The sequence below is a fragment of the Rattus norvegicus genome, chromosome 1 (assembly GCF_036323735.1).
Source record: "Rattus norvegicus strain BN/NHsdMcwi chromosome 1, GRCr8, whole genome shotgun sequence".
Lineage (NCBI taxonomy): Eukaryota > Metazoa > Chordata > Mammalia > Rodentia > Muridae > Rattus > Rattus norvegicus.
The window spans coordinates 89,875,769-89,888,344 of record NC_086019.1 but is presented as its reverse complement, the minus strand read 5'-3'; the positions used below and the strand labels follow the sequence as shown (position 1 = coordinate 89,888,344).

At 51.1% G+C, this 12,576-nt stretch overlaps 1 protein-coding gene across 2 annotated transcripts in view; it reads left to right on the top strand.

Annotated features, from left to right (window-relative positions):
- Positions 1-12,576, top strand: part of Pou2f2 (POU class 2 homeobox 2) — an 87,408-nt gene that overhangs the window by 9,216 nt on the left and 65,616 nt on the right. The window contains exon 2 of one of the 2 annotated variants that reach the window (XM_017588679.3): positions 10,443-10,503. The gene's annotated coding sequence lies outside the window, so the exon portion shown is untranslated. Of the gene's footprint in view, positions 1-10,433; positions 10,504-12,576 lie in introns of those variants that run through there. The other variant, XM_039113041.2, reaches the window with a different exon arrangement.

Below are 12,576 nucleotides of genomic sequence, written 5' to 3'. Positions count from 1 at the left end.
GGCCACAACTCTTGGCCACCAGCTGGAGACGAACTGGTGTCAGTTGCCCTCGAATGGAGACTTGCCAGGGCATGGGAGTTGGGATCCTCTCTAGCAGCTACTGCTACTTCACAGTTTCCTGAGGCCTCTGGTGGTCGGGCTGAGGGAAGTCAGCCCCCTTTCTGTTTCAGAAGGGATCCCTGGGATGGGGAGGTGGGCCTTGATAGAGCCCTGCTAGGAACATTGGAGGCTTATCAAAGCTTTGGGGGGCTGACTCTTGGAGCTGTGTGGATCAGACACCCCATAGTCTATATGGGGAAGAGACAAGGACTCCAGCTTTGAGGGCAAAGGAGCACCACAGTTAGGGGGAGCTGTCAGCTCCTCACACAGAGAAAAGCTACCCACAGGCCAGGGAGATGGCTCAGGGGAATGGCTCAGTTGGTAAAGTGTTGGTTGTGTAATGTCAGGTACCCACTAAGAAGCTGGGTGTAGAGGTACATGCTTACAGTCTAGGGCTGGAGAGACAGAGACAGGCAGGTCCCTGGAGCTTGCTAGTCTGGCTGAACTGAGCTCCAGCTTCAGTGAGAGACCTGTCTCAAAATATAAGGTGAAAGGGGCCAGCAAGATGGCTCAGTGGGTAAAAGCCCTTGCCACCAAGCCTGCCTACCTGTGTTCAATTCCTGGAACCCACAGAGAACTCAACTCCAGGAAGTTGTCCTCTGATGTCTACATGCATGCTACTGTGCTCTGTTTCACACACACACACACACACACACACACACACACACACACACACACACACACACACACACACTCCTGCCCGAGATAATCATAAAGGAAAACTAATACGGTGGAGAGAGATTGAGGAAGCCGGCGAACCTCGACTTCTGGCCTCCACATGCACCTACACACGCATGCACACACACTTGTACATATGTGTACACGCATGGACACATATACAGCACATGCACATATATACACACAACAGCAACAAAAGCAGAGGAGGAGGAAAGAAAACCCAGGCACTGTGGACCAGGACTGTAACATCAATAACAAAAATGTAGACACCAAAGGATCAGGAGTTGAAGGCCAGCCTGGACTACAAAGCAAGTTAAAGGCCAGCCTAGGCTACATGGGACCCCTCTCCCATACAAAAGCCCTATGTGAGCTGGTGCCTGCCTGCCCGCTTGAATTTTACTCCTTTTATGTTAGCTCCCAGAGATGGAGCCACATACTTCCCTGTCATTCTTTAAACCCATCCTCTGCCTCAGGGCCTTTGCAGTTGTGAACATCAGCAGGAAAGCCCTCACCTCCTCCACTCATTTGGGAAGCTGTTCAAATGACAGCACTACTGACCATTCGATCTAAAATATCATTCTCGATCCACCCCCGCCCGCCTCATTTCCTTCTGTAGTCCTCACGTGTATTTTCTTCCTGCCCTATCTCTTCTTCCACTAGAAATTCATAGGGTGAGGTCTTGTCTTGTTCACGGCCGCATCTCAGCACCCAGTTCAGCACACTCAACAATCTATCAGTGGTGTGTGCCCAAGCGATGTCACACAGGAGAAGAATGTCAAACACGAGCGAGGGGGCTCACTTTCCGGGGGAATAATAGTCTATAAGCTGCGGAAGACACCGACAAACCGGTTGTGTCCTGTCTGCTGGAGACTCAAAGCGGCTTTGTTTGGATGGTGTGTCTAATGTAGCCCAGGTTTGCTTCAAACTAAGTAGCCAAGGATTGACCTTGAATACCTGATCCTCCTGCCTGTACCTCCTGTGTACTAGCATTCCAAGTGTACACCACCACCCTCACTTTATGGGGTGCTAGGGATTGAACCCAGGTCCCTTGTGGGTGCTAGACAGGCACTCGGCCAGCTGAGCTACATCCTCAGACCTGCCTTCTGATCCACGTGCTTTCAGCCTCCTAAATGCTGGGATCACAAGCGTGCCCTGCCATGTTGAGTATAAGTGGTTCTTGGCGTACAGCTCAGAGCTTTCGTGTATGTTAGGCAAGTGCTCCACAGGGCTGCAGCCCCAGCCCTGTTTTCTTTTGTTTTGCTCTGAGACAGGGTCTCATGTAAACCAGGTTGGGCCCAAACTACATTGCTAAGGATGACCTTGAACTCCAGATCCCTGCCTCGCAGTGCTGGGATTCTCCGTGTGTGTTTAAGATGCCTGCTTTTGTGTCTTGGCTGTGAGACTATAGGGAGGTCAGGAGCCTCTTCATGGAGAACACAAGGCCTCTGCATGGGGTTGGTGAGCAGCCACAGTTTGGGGCCCACACTGACAGCAACTGTTATTCAATGCCGGCCAGGGGTTAAGCATTATTCTGGGTGCTTTGAACTTGTTTGCCTGTTTGTTTTGTTTCTCTGTGTAGCTCTGGCTGCCCTCGAACTCAAAGAGCTCCATCTGCCTCTGTCTCCTGAGTGCTGGGATTAAAGGTGTGTGCCATCACTGTTAGCCTTGAGTGCTTTTAACTTAAGAAAAAAACTTAGATTTGCTTATTATTATTTTATGTGTGTGTGATGTGTGTGTGTGTGTGTGTGTGTGTGTGTGTGTGTGTGTGTGTGTGTTGCCTGCATGTGTGCACCAAGTATGCCAAGGGGCCTTAGCAGTCGGAGGAAGTCATCGGAGCCCCTGGAACAGGAGTTAGACGTGCTTTTGAACTACCATGTAGGGGCTGGGAATTGAACCTGGGTCTTCTGGAAGAGCAGATGGTGCTCTAACCCTAACCCTCTCCAGCCCCTGACTTTATAGTATTCAGTTTTGTTGTTCTTTAAGAAGAAAAAGGGAGGGACAAATGCAGGCATGGGGGATCCTTAGAGAGTCAGACCTGGTGCTGGCCCTGTGCATTGCAAAGGTGAACACCCACAACGGCCAGCACCTGAAACAGCAAAGAGGTCAGGCCTGGGGTCGGGGAGGGACGGCACTTTTTAGCAGAGGCCCCAAGGGTGACTTTAGGGGCCATTGAGACAGCAACTCTCAGAGATGAGAGGCCAGCTTCAGTCGTCTGGGTTTCCTTCTTATCAACACCGGGAATGTTCCTTATTTTTTTATTTACATCTGGATTGCAGATGCTGGGACGTCTAGCCTAGAATCAGAATTGGGAAATGCTGAATGAATGAATGAATGAATGAACGAACGAACACAGGGGCATATTAAGCCAGGTATCTCTATTGCATTTGCTCACCTGCTCAGGCTACCAAAGACCTCCCTACCCCGCCATTTCTCAGCCCCCCGCCCCCGGGGGCACACGGCAAATCATCTTTTCTGCCCACGCACTCGCTACTCTCTCTGTGTCTGTGCCCTGCTGAGTTCCTGAGCAGAGACTGCCCACGCAATGTCTCGCAGGAGCGTTCCGAGACAAGTACCACTCTCCTTACGTTACACCCGAGCAGACTGGCTTCAGAGAGGTGATGCGACTCAGTCACGGCCACACAGTGAGGGGCTTGGAGATCTCCTGTCTTTGTTTGTTGTGTTTGCTTCAGAAACTCTTGTAGCCCAGTTTGGCCTGGAATTTTTTAAATTAAGTATTAGTTAACCAGTTGATTAATTTGTGTGCTGTGTGGGTGTGTGTACCAGCGTCTGCCCATGTGTGTGTAGAAGGCACAGGAAGAGGCCACACACCTTTGTCACTCTCTACCTTATTCCTTGAAGACAGGGTCTCTCTGGGCTGGGCGTGGTGGCGCACGATTTTAATCCCTTCACTGGGGAGGCAGAGACAGGTGGATCTCTGTGTTCGAGGCCCGTCTGGTCTACGGAGAGAATTCCAAAATCGCTAGGGCTACACAGAGAAAACCTGTTTCAGGGGTGATGGGAGACAGGGTCTCTCACTGGAGTGAAAGCCCCAACTTAATGGTTTCACACACAGTCATGCCGAGTTTCTCATGTGGGTGCTGGGGACTCGAACTCACGTCTCCATGTCCTTTCCCCACTGAGCCATCTCCCCCAGCCCATGGCCTCTCAGCCTTGATGCCTCTGCTTCCAGCTCAAGTGCTGATGAGGTTGGAGTCAGATGCTGCCATGTCATGGGATCAGTTTTAACTCGGGGTCTTGCAGCTGGAGAGCGCATGCACCCTCCATGGTCTGTGTGAGCATTTACTCTTATAGTTCTTTCCTCATGGCCTTGGGATGGCAGGAGCCAGGAGTCCCAGTTCCTGCTTCTGGCTCTGTAATGAGCAGCTGTGTAAACCTGGGGGACTTTCTGTTAGCCCTCAGTTTCCTGATAAGGAAGCGGGACAGACTCGAGCTTGGTCCTATCCTGCCCACTTATTCATAGCCAAAGTCATAGGGTGATCTCTGAACTTCAGAGTCACCCATGTTCTGTTTTCTTTTGGAGATCGTGCTTCACAACCTAACCGTGGCTGGCCTGAAATTCTTTGTGTGGACCAGGCTAGCCTCAAACTCACAGAGATCCATTCACCTCTGCCTCCGGGAGTGCTGAGATTAAAGATGTGGACCGTTATGTAAGGCCCCACCCACATTCTTGAAACCTCTGGAACTCTGCTGGGTTTGGCATAGAAGACCCTGACTGGCTGGGGTGGGGAGCACTTCTTCCCTTGGCTGCAGTCCAGCTGATAGAGTGTTCAAACTCTGCTTCTGATGGTTACTTAACAAGCTGTGACGCGTGTGCATTGCAGAGAAGGAGAAGACACAGACTTAGTGGTAAGAAAAAAAAAAAAACACCAGGGTAGCCTAGTTCAATGAAAGAAAGAAAAAACAAAAACAAAGCAAAACAAAAAATAGGAGTGTATACACAGCTATACTTATACGTCCCAGGAGGGAGAGACAGGAGGATGAAGAATTCAAACTCAATCAGAGCAAATTTGGAAGTATAGCTCAGTGGTAGAGCCCCTGCCTAGAATCCCCCAGTGAGGGGCTGGGGGCGTGGCTCAGTGGTAGAGCCCCTGCCTAGAATCCCCCAGTGAGGGGCTGGGGGCGTGGTTAAGTGGTAGAGTGCTTGTCTAGGATACATGAAGCCTTTGATTCCATCCCCTGCCTCAAATCATTAGCACTCCCTACCCCATCCTCACTGCATAGTTTATCTTTAAAACTTATTGGAATGCAAATTCTAGGTTCCAAACTCAGGTTCCTGATTTCTGCACCAGACCTTTTCTTTTCCTCCTCCTTCTTTTAGGTTGTATCTGTGTTCATTCAAAAAAAGGGGGGGATTATATACTTCACATTTATACATCACATTTCTCCCCAACAAATGGATTTTGACTGACAAGTCTGTGCTGGTAAGTTTATTTCAGGTGTGTTTCTCTGCCTAGCCCCACAGCATTCCTTTGTGTGGCTGCTTTGACATCGGTTACTGTGTCGACCCCCAGCCACTCATGAGACATCTGAGTTCTTTCACGGATGTCCCAATTGTCATGGTCCCCAGGTGACAGGTGAGGGGACTGAGGCTGGAATGTTCCGTCCTCTCCCAAGTGTGAGCGCCATGGAGAGCACACAGGGATAGCATGGTTATAGTTCTCCTGAGTTAGCCTCAAACAGAGGGGAGGGAGCATGGAGAGAGCAAACCCCACCAACTCCTCCTCTTAGGGGCGGGAAGGGGCCTTTGAGAAGACCATCCTGGCTCAGGCCTCGAGACCCAGACCCATGCTCATTGGATGACTGAACTCTATCTACCCCATCCAGCGCTCCACTCTCTTGCTGCCGCGTTCCCCAAGCCCACTCGCTGCCTGCTACATCCTTGCCAGCTTATCAATAGGTTAAGTGGTCAGGTCAGCGATATTGACCATTTGATTAGGACCTTGTCAGTTCAATCCCCGCTCATCTCATGGGCCTCCTCCCTAGCCCACGTGTCCCCTCTTGCTTTCAGAGCCTGGGAGCAGCTGGCTGTAGGAACAACGACCATCCCCACACGGGACCCCCACTTTGGGAGCCTGGGCCAGATGAGCCACTTTTGGCTGTCTCTTTAGGTATGGGCTGCCTGTCCCACCCCTCCCTTGCTGTGCAGTTGCACTATGTCCTATGCTCAGGCAGTCAGCGCTGCCTTCCTCTCAGCTGTGTGACCTTGGAGAGAGGGCCTTAACCTTTCTGAGTCTCCAGGTCCTCAGCCGTGTGTTTGCAGTGAAACCGGGAGTTTAGAGCAGTCTGCGACCTCACTTGCAGAACATCCGACAATCTTCGGTGTATAGACTGTGTTAGGCAGTATCCACCGCACTGATAGAGACATGCGTGGTCATATCTTTGTGTTGCCCTGTCCCTCAGTGGAGATGTATATGGGCAGGCTGTCTCCTGGGAGAGAAGTGACACCATCATCATAGGTCTGTCCTCAAGTCCCAGTGTGCAGCCACATCCTATTCTGGACGATGCTGAGGCTCATACCTGACCTCGCCCTGCCCTCAGGTACCTCATTCTACGTCAGATGGACGGTAGATGACCCCAGGAACAGCCAAGCTGTATAGCTACTGACTGGGAGAAAAACTGAGGGGCAAGGGGACCCAAACCTGACCTGACTTTGTCCTGTGAAATCTGGAATCTGCCTTCTGTGATGCAGCCTCAGGGGACAAGGTTCGGGTCCTGGCTCTGCTGCTTCCTGTGCCTGTGACAGCCAGCTCTGTTTCTCACGATGCCAAGGTGTATGAGAGGGGCTCATCCATGCACCAGTTAGAGGATAGTGCACGGCCCGCTAGGCTCTGCCTGCAGATAGCTGCTTGGAAAGGGTCTTTCTCCCCGCTGCGGAGGACAGGTGGGAGTCCTGAACTTGAAAAGTGGGATGGCAGAGTTGGAGTTGGCCCTCCAGGGTGGTGCTGACCATGGGGCACTGTGCAGGTGAAGGTGGCAGAGGGCTGAGAAACACAGGTAGGGCCTGCGAGCTGCCTTGGGGGAAGACCCCAGCCCTAAGGCTCTGTCTGACTGAGGGGGGCTCCTCTGAGACTGGGGATTCCCCTCCCGCCCGCCATCACTTACACCAATATTGACGGTTAATGCCGTGTCGCCACCGTGTTCAACACTCAGCGCGGCTAATTGTTTTGACTGGGAATCGGCAAGGCGATTAAACGCCATCGATTTTGCCCTGCGCGCTGCATCGATTTTTAAATTTCCTATTGATCCCAGCCCTAAATCTCCTTAACCAAGACCTCACCGTGGAGATGACAGCCACTGATTAGCCCTGGGGTGGGGGGGTGTGTAACGTGGGGGGGGGACAACCCCCAAGGGGAGCCACCCCATCCCTCCCTCCCCCCAGGGACCCTCAACTCCCTGCCCCTGAGGATAGAGGCCGGACCAGACTCTCAGGAAGAAAGGAGGGAATGGGGAACTTGGGGGACCCCAAGCTCCTTTGACCCCTTTTTTCCTGTTTGGGATTTTTCTGTTCTCTTTGTATAGTTATACCCCTCCTCTGCTGTCTTTTCTCTCTCCCATCTCTCTCATCACTGTCTTTTTCTCTCTTCTCTCTCTCTCTCAAGTCCATGCCTCTCCCAATTTCCCAAATCGTCCTCTGATCTCCTGGGCTTCAGTCTTGCATCTGCGCCGCCCTGTCTGCCATGACTTAGAAAAGTCGTCTATAAAAGCCCACACGGCTAGTCTTGCCCGCTCTTTTGCGGTTCCCACCTCTCCCCTCCCTTCTTGGGAGTACACCCACAGGTTCACACATGGGTCTGGGCTTTGTGTCTGGTTCTCAAGTCTCTACCTCTCTGTGTTATTTCTCTTTATTTTTTTAGAGACAAAATGTCACTCTGTAGCCCAGGTTAGCCTAGAGCTCTCTATATACTCCAGGCTGTCTTTAAACTTGAGACTAAACATCCTTTCTCAGACTCCCAAATGCTAGGGTTACAGGCACGAGCCACTATGTCCAGATGTGTGTGTGTGTGTGTGTGTGTGTGTGTGTGTGTGTGTGATGTGTACACAGCCTGTAGGCAGCTGGGCAGATCAGCAGACTGGAAGGTGTTTTTGCAGGTGCCTCAGTTGTTGTAAACCTCTCCCAAGCAGCTCAACTGGTTCCTGCTTTTTCTAGGCAGCTGTTCTAGTCTTGGAGTCTTCTTGGCAGTTTGGCTTCCCTTTTCTGAGAGGGTCTCTCAGCTTTTATTGCTTACTCTGGCAGGGAGGGGGTCTAGTGAGTCTGGTTGGTTTTAGGAACTTCCTGAAACTACTTTGAGTTGTTCACTTTCCTGCTTAAGGAGCTCCCCAGCAGTACAGAATACTTCTCTTTCAGAGGACATTGTTACACAACAGTGTGTGTTGGGAGGATGGGTGCATATGTATGTAACCGAGTGTTTGTTTGTGGAATGGGCATGTATAGGTAGGTGTATGTGTATGGGGTGATTGTGGAGGTCTTTGGTGTCATTCATTTACTAGCCATCCACTTTGTTTTTTGAAGTAGTCTCTCACTGGGATCTGAGGCCTGGCCAGGCAGCCCTAAGATCCTCCTGCCTCTCTGCCTCCCCAGTACTGGGATTGTGAGCACCACACCAAGCATTCTTAATGTGGGTTCGGGGGATGCTCCTGTGGTCAGCACATATCGATTCCCCCAGCCTCTAACTCTGAGAGAGAGTCTTGCTCTATGTTCCTAGTTGGATTCGAACTCATGATCCTTAGGTTTGAGCTGCCTTAGGCTCCCACATGCTAACATGAGAACTTTCATGCCCAGCTAGTCCCCATCTCTCTCAGCATGGCTCACTGTCTGTTTCTCAGTCTCTATGTGAGGGACGCCTCCCAGAAATCCTGTTACCAATGAGACCTCCTGTGCCCCACAGTCCCTGCCCCTTCCCTAAATGCCCCTGCAGACAGGGGCGGGAGGGAATGATCTTCCCATGGGCTTGGGCAGCTCTCCCGAGAAGCCTGCATATGCAGGAGGCTTCGGTGGCAGGCAGGGTGACCCAAGCTATAGAACTGCATCTGTCTCTCAACAAACTACATAGGACTTTGGCTTTAAGACATGGCCCCTGTTGCCTCACCTGCACAGTGGAGAAGGTAGGAGCCTCTGTCTTCCAGCCTATAGGACTGAAGAGGCTTAGAAGCTGGTTTTCCTTGGGGATGGTTTGCCCACCTGAACCAAAGTTCATTCATCTTCTAGATTTGGTTGGCTGTTGCTTCCTCAGTCTTCCCTCAGGCAATACTAGCGTCCCCTGGCACCTTCTGCTCACCGTATCACACCTGTGACAGCTCCGTTCTCTGTATCTGTACATTAACCCTGGGGGGGGGGTGGACAGACACTTTGTCTAATCCATGTCTTGACTCCACACTTGGGTAAGAGATGCTTTAGAAAAACCTCAGTGCTTTGCCAAATACAGTGGCACAAGCGTGTAGTCCCTCCCACCGCCAATGAAGCTGAAGCAGGAGGATCATGAGTTTGAGGTCATTGTGGACTGACTGCACAGTGAGTTCCAGGCCAGCCTGGGCTACAATCAAGGTCCCATCTCTAAGAGAAGAAGGGAGGTAGAAGGGAGAGAAGAAGGGAGAGAGGGAAAGAAAGGAACGGAAATATATGTTGCGCAAATGAACAATTGAATACACAAACATCCATCCACGTCAGAAATACTGCAACCTTATATTTTCATGTCCCCAATATTCATAGGTGCTTCATAATAATCAACCCTCTCAGATTTACTTCTCCACAGATCTTGCCAGCACTCATTTAAGATGGTTTTCTAATTAATTAATTCATCCATCCATTTATGATCTTATAGAGCGCTTCAAACTTGCCAGGTCCTCTGCCAAATGCTAACATTGCAGCATGGAGTTCTCATTCGCCCAGGGACTTCCTGAACCAGGGATCCTGGTGGTACACTGGAATCCTAGTGCTCAGGAGGCTGGGGCAGGAGGATCATGAGCTTGAGGCCAGCCTGGGCTACATAGCAACACAGAAAGGCGATCTCAAAAAAATTAATAGGGCTGGATGTGGTTGCTCACACTTGTAATCCAGCACTGGGGAGGCAGAAACAGACGCTCTTTGAGTTAGGCCAGCCTGATCTATGCACAAATTCCAGGCCAATTGGAGATGCATGGTAAGAGCCTGTCTCAAAATCAGGACACACAGCAGAGATGGTTCAGTGGGCTTCACACGGTAGAATGAGAAAGTTCCTGCCATTGTTCTTAGATCTGTACTGTGTGTCCTTTGACATGTGTGCTGTACACACACACACACACACACATACACACACACACACACACACACAGAGGGGGGGGCATACCCAAAATACACAATTATAATTTAAAACCAAGACAACAGCAAAAGCTTCCCATCTGATGGGAGGACGGGTGTTCAACAAGGGCAGGTACCAGTGTGCCCATTATAGGGTGGGAACATTGAGTCTCGGAGGCTATGAGTGGCCACTGAGACCAATGAGCAGCCAATAGGACCTAAGTCTCAGGTGCTTGGTCCCATGGTGTGTGGATTTACAGCTGCTGTTGGGGATATAGGAGGAGACCCTCTCGACTCAAGGGGGAGCCTCAGCCTACACGAGGTCCAGACCAGTGCAGAGGGATACTCACTCTTTTTCCTCTCCCTCCAGGTTCTCGGCTGGACCGGGTTGGTGGCCTGAATGTATTAGCTTTGCTCCGTCTGCCCAAGAGGTAAGAGTTGTGGCTTGCAAGTTGTGTGTTTCTATGCTCCGGGCTTCTTGCTTTCCTGAATCCCCACCCCTGACCTCCCCTTGGGGGTGGCTACCATTGCTTGTGCCATTTCTGCTCCCCAGAGGTGATGTTCTGTTTGGCATTTTATTTCCTCGGCGTATTCCGTGGCTTCCTGGACAGACTTTGGGTGTCAGTGACCGCGGACTGTGGTGGCTTACTTTGCATCCCTGGCGGGTGTGGATGGTGACAAGGGATTTGAGAAAGTCAGTGCTGTCGTGCTGTTATCTATAAATGAGAACAAGGGGCCAGCAAGACGGCGTGCTGGTTTAAGGTGCTTGCCATCGAGCCTGAGGGACTTGAGTTCAATCCCTGGATCTACATGGTGGAAGGAGAGAACCGACTCCTCTTAGTTATCCTCTGACCTCTGCACACAAACCGTAGCATGTGCACCCCACTACAGACACAAATAAGAGTAAGTAAATAAATCTCGATATTTTAAAATCAAGGTAACAAAGCGTGCCCATCTCATGCAAAATTGTGAGGACAGAAGAAGGTAGAGGAAAGACAGACGGATAGGTCAAGGGATTGCAGGTGTGTCTCAGTTTCCCTCTTCCAGTCAGAGGAGAGGGGTTCCCAGCTCCCTCCATGGTGAGGTGTGTGTGAAGATGAAGGAGGTTACTCTCCAAAGCATGGAGACCCAGGCGGCAGAAGCTCAGACACAGCTGGAAACAACCCCTGAACAATTCAGGATTCTCAGAGCCCAGCAAGGCTCCCAGAATGAAGCCCGAACTCCCAGGGGGTTCAGTACTGTGGGGACCGCAGGCCTGGGTATTCGCCCTGCTGCAGGCTCTACTCTGACACCTTCCGCCCTCTGTCATCCCTTCTCCTGGCAATGAGTGGCAGGGGTGGTGGGTAGTGAGGTCTGTGATGTGGGGACCCCCCCTTCATGCTAACAGCCCTGTTTAACTAGAGCAACTGAACCCCAGCTTCAGGGTCCTGGAGAGCCACCTGTCACCCTTCAGGGCCTCCTGGTCTGCAGGCCCCGAATCACCCCAGGTGCACTTTGGGAAGCTAAGGACAGTTGTAGCCCATGTTTGTCATCCAAGGCAGGGATCATGGTGCACTGGACAGTGGGGAGGGGCAGCTCCAGGCTGTACAGACAGCCCTGAGTCGCTAGGCTTTGAGTTTTCAAGAGAAACAGAAGGACTAGGAACATAAGGTAAGGACTAGGGTGGCAGCTTGGTTAATCCAGCGCTCTGCTCACTCAGAATACGCCACACCCTGGGTTCCGTCCTCAGCACTGCACGGAATAGGCACTCCTGCCATCGCAGCACCCGAGAGGTGGAGGCGGAATGAGCAGAAAGACAAGGGCATCCTTGTTTACATGGTGAGTTTGAGGCCAGCCTGGGCTACATGAGACCCTGTCTCAAAGAGGAAAAGGAAAGAAAGGAAGGATAAACAAACATTTATATGGGACATCTCCCAGTTTTAAATGCTAATGACTAATGTAAAATTTCAAAGATCTCTGTGTGGTCCAAACCACTTTTTACTTTCCTTGTGTAGTTTTATAGTAGTTACAGACTGGGACCCAGGAAAACACATACCCGTGTTAACCCAGTTGTTCAGTGACTCAGAGATATTCACTGTCCCCCCATACATGCACGCAGGCACGCATGCATGCACGCAGGCACACACACACACACACACACACACACACACACACACAGAGTTCATTCATGCGCTATTATTTTAGCTGGTAATTATATGGGTACCTTAGTTACAGGGTCAAAACTATCTGTCTGTCTGTCTGTCCGTCCATCCATCCATCCATCCATCTCTTCCTCCTTCCTTAACATGGTCAGTTCTGTAGCCCAGGCTGATCTCAAATTCTGAATCCTCCTGCCTCAGGTTCCTACTAAGATCACAGGCTCAGAGCCTCTCTAGTGCCTTCTTTAAGGAGTCAAATTACATCCTTCCCCGGCTTCTCATGCCCTCAGGTGCCCTCGATGTTGAAGGTGGCTTCTAGGAGCTTCTAGGCTACGTTAGGAGTTAGAGGGGGCTTTGAGGGCTGCT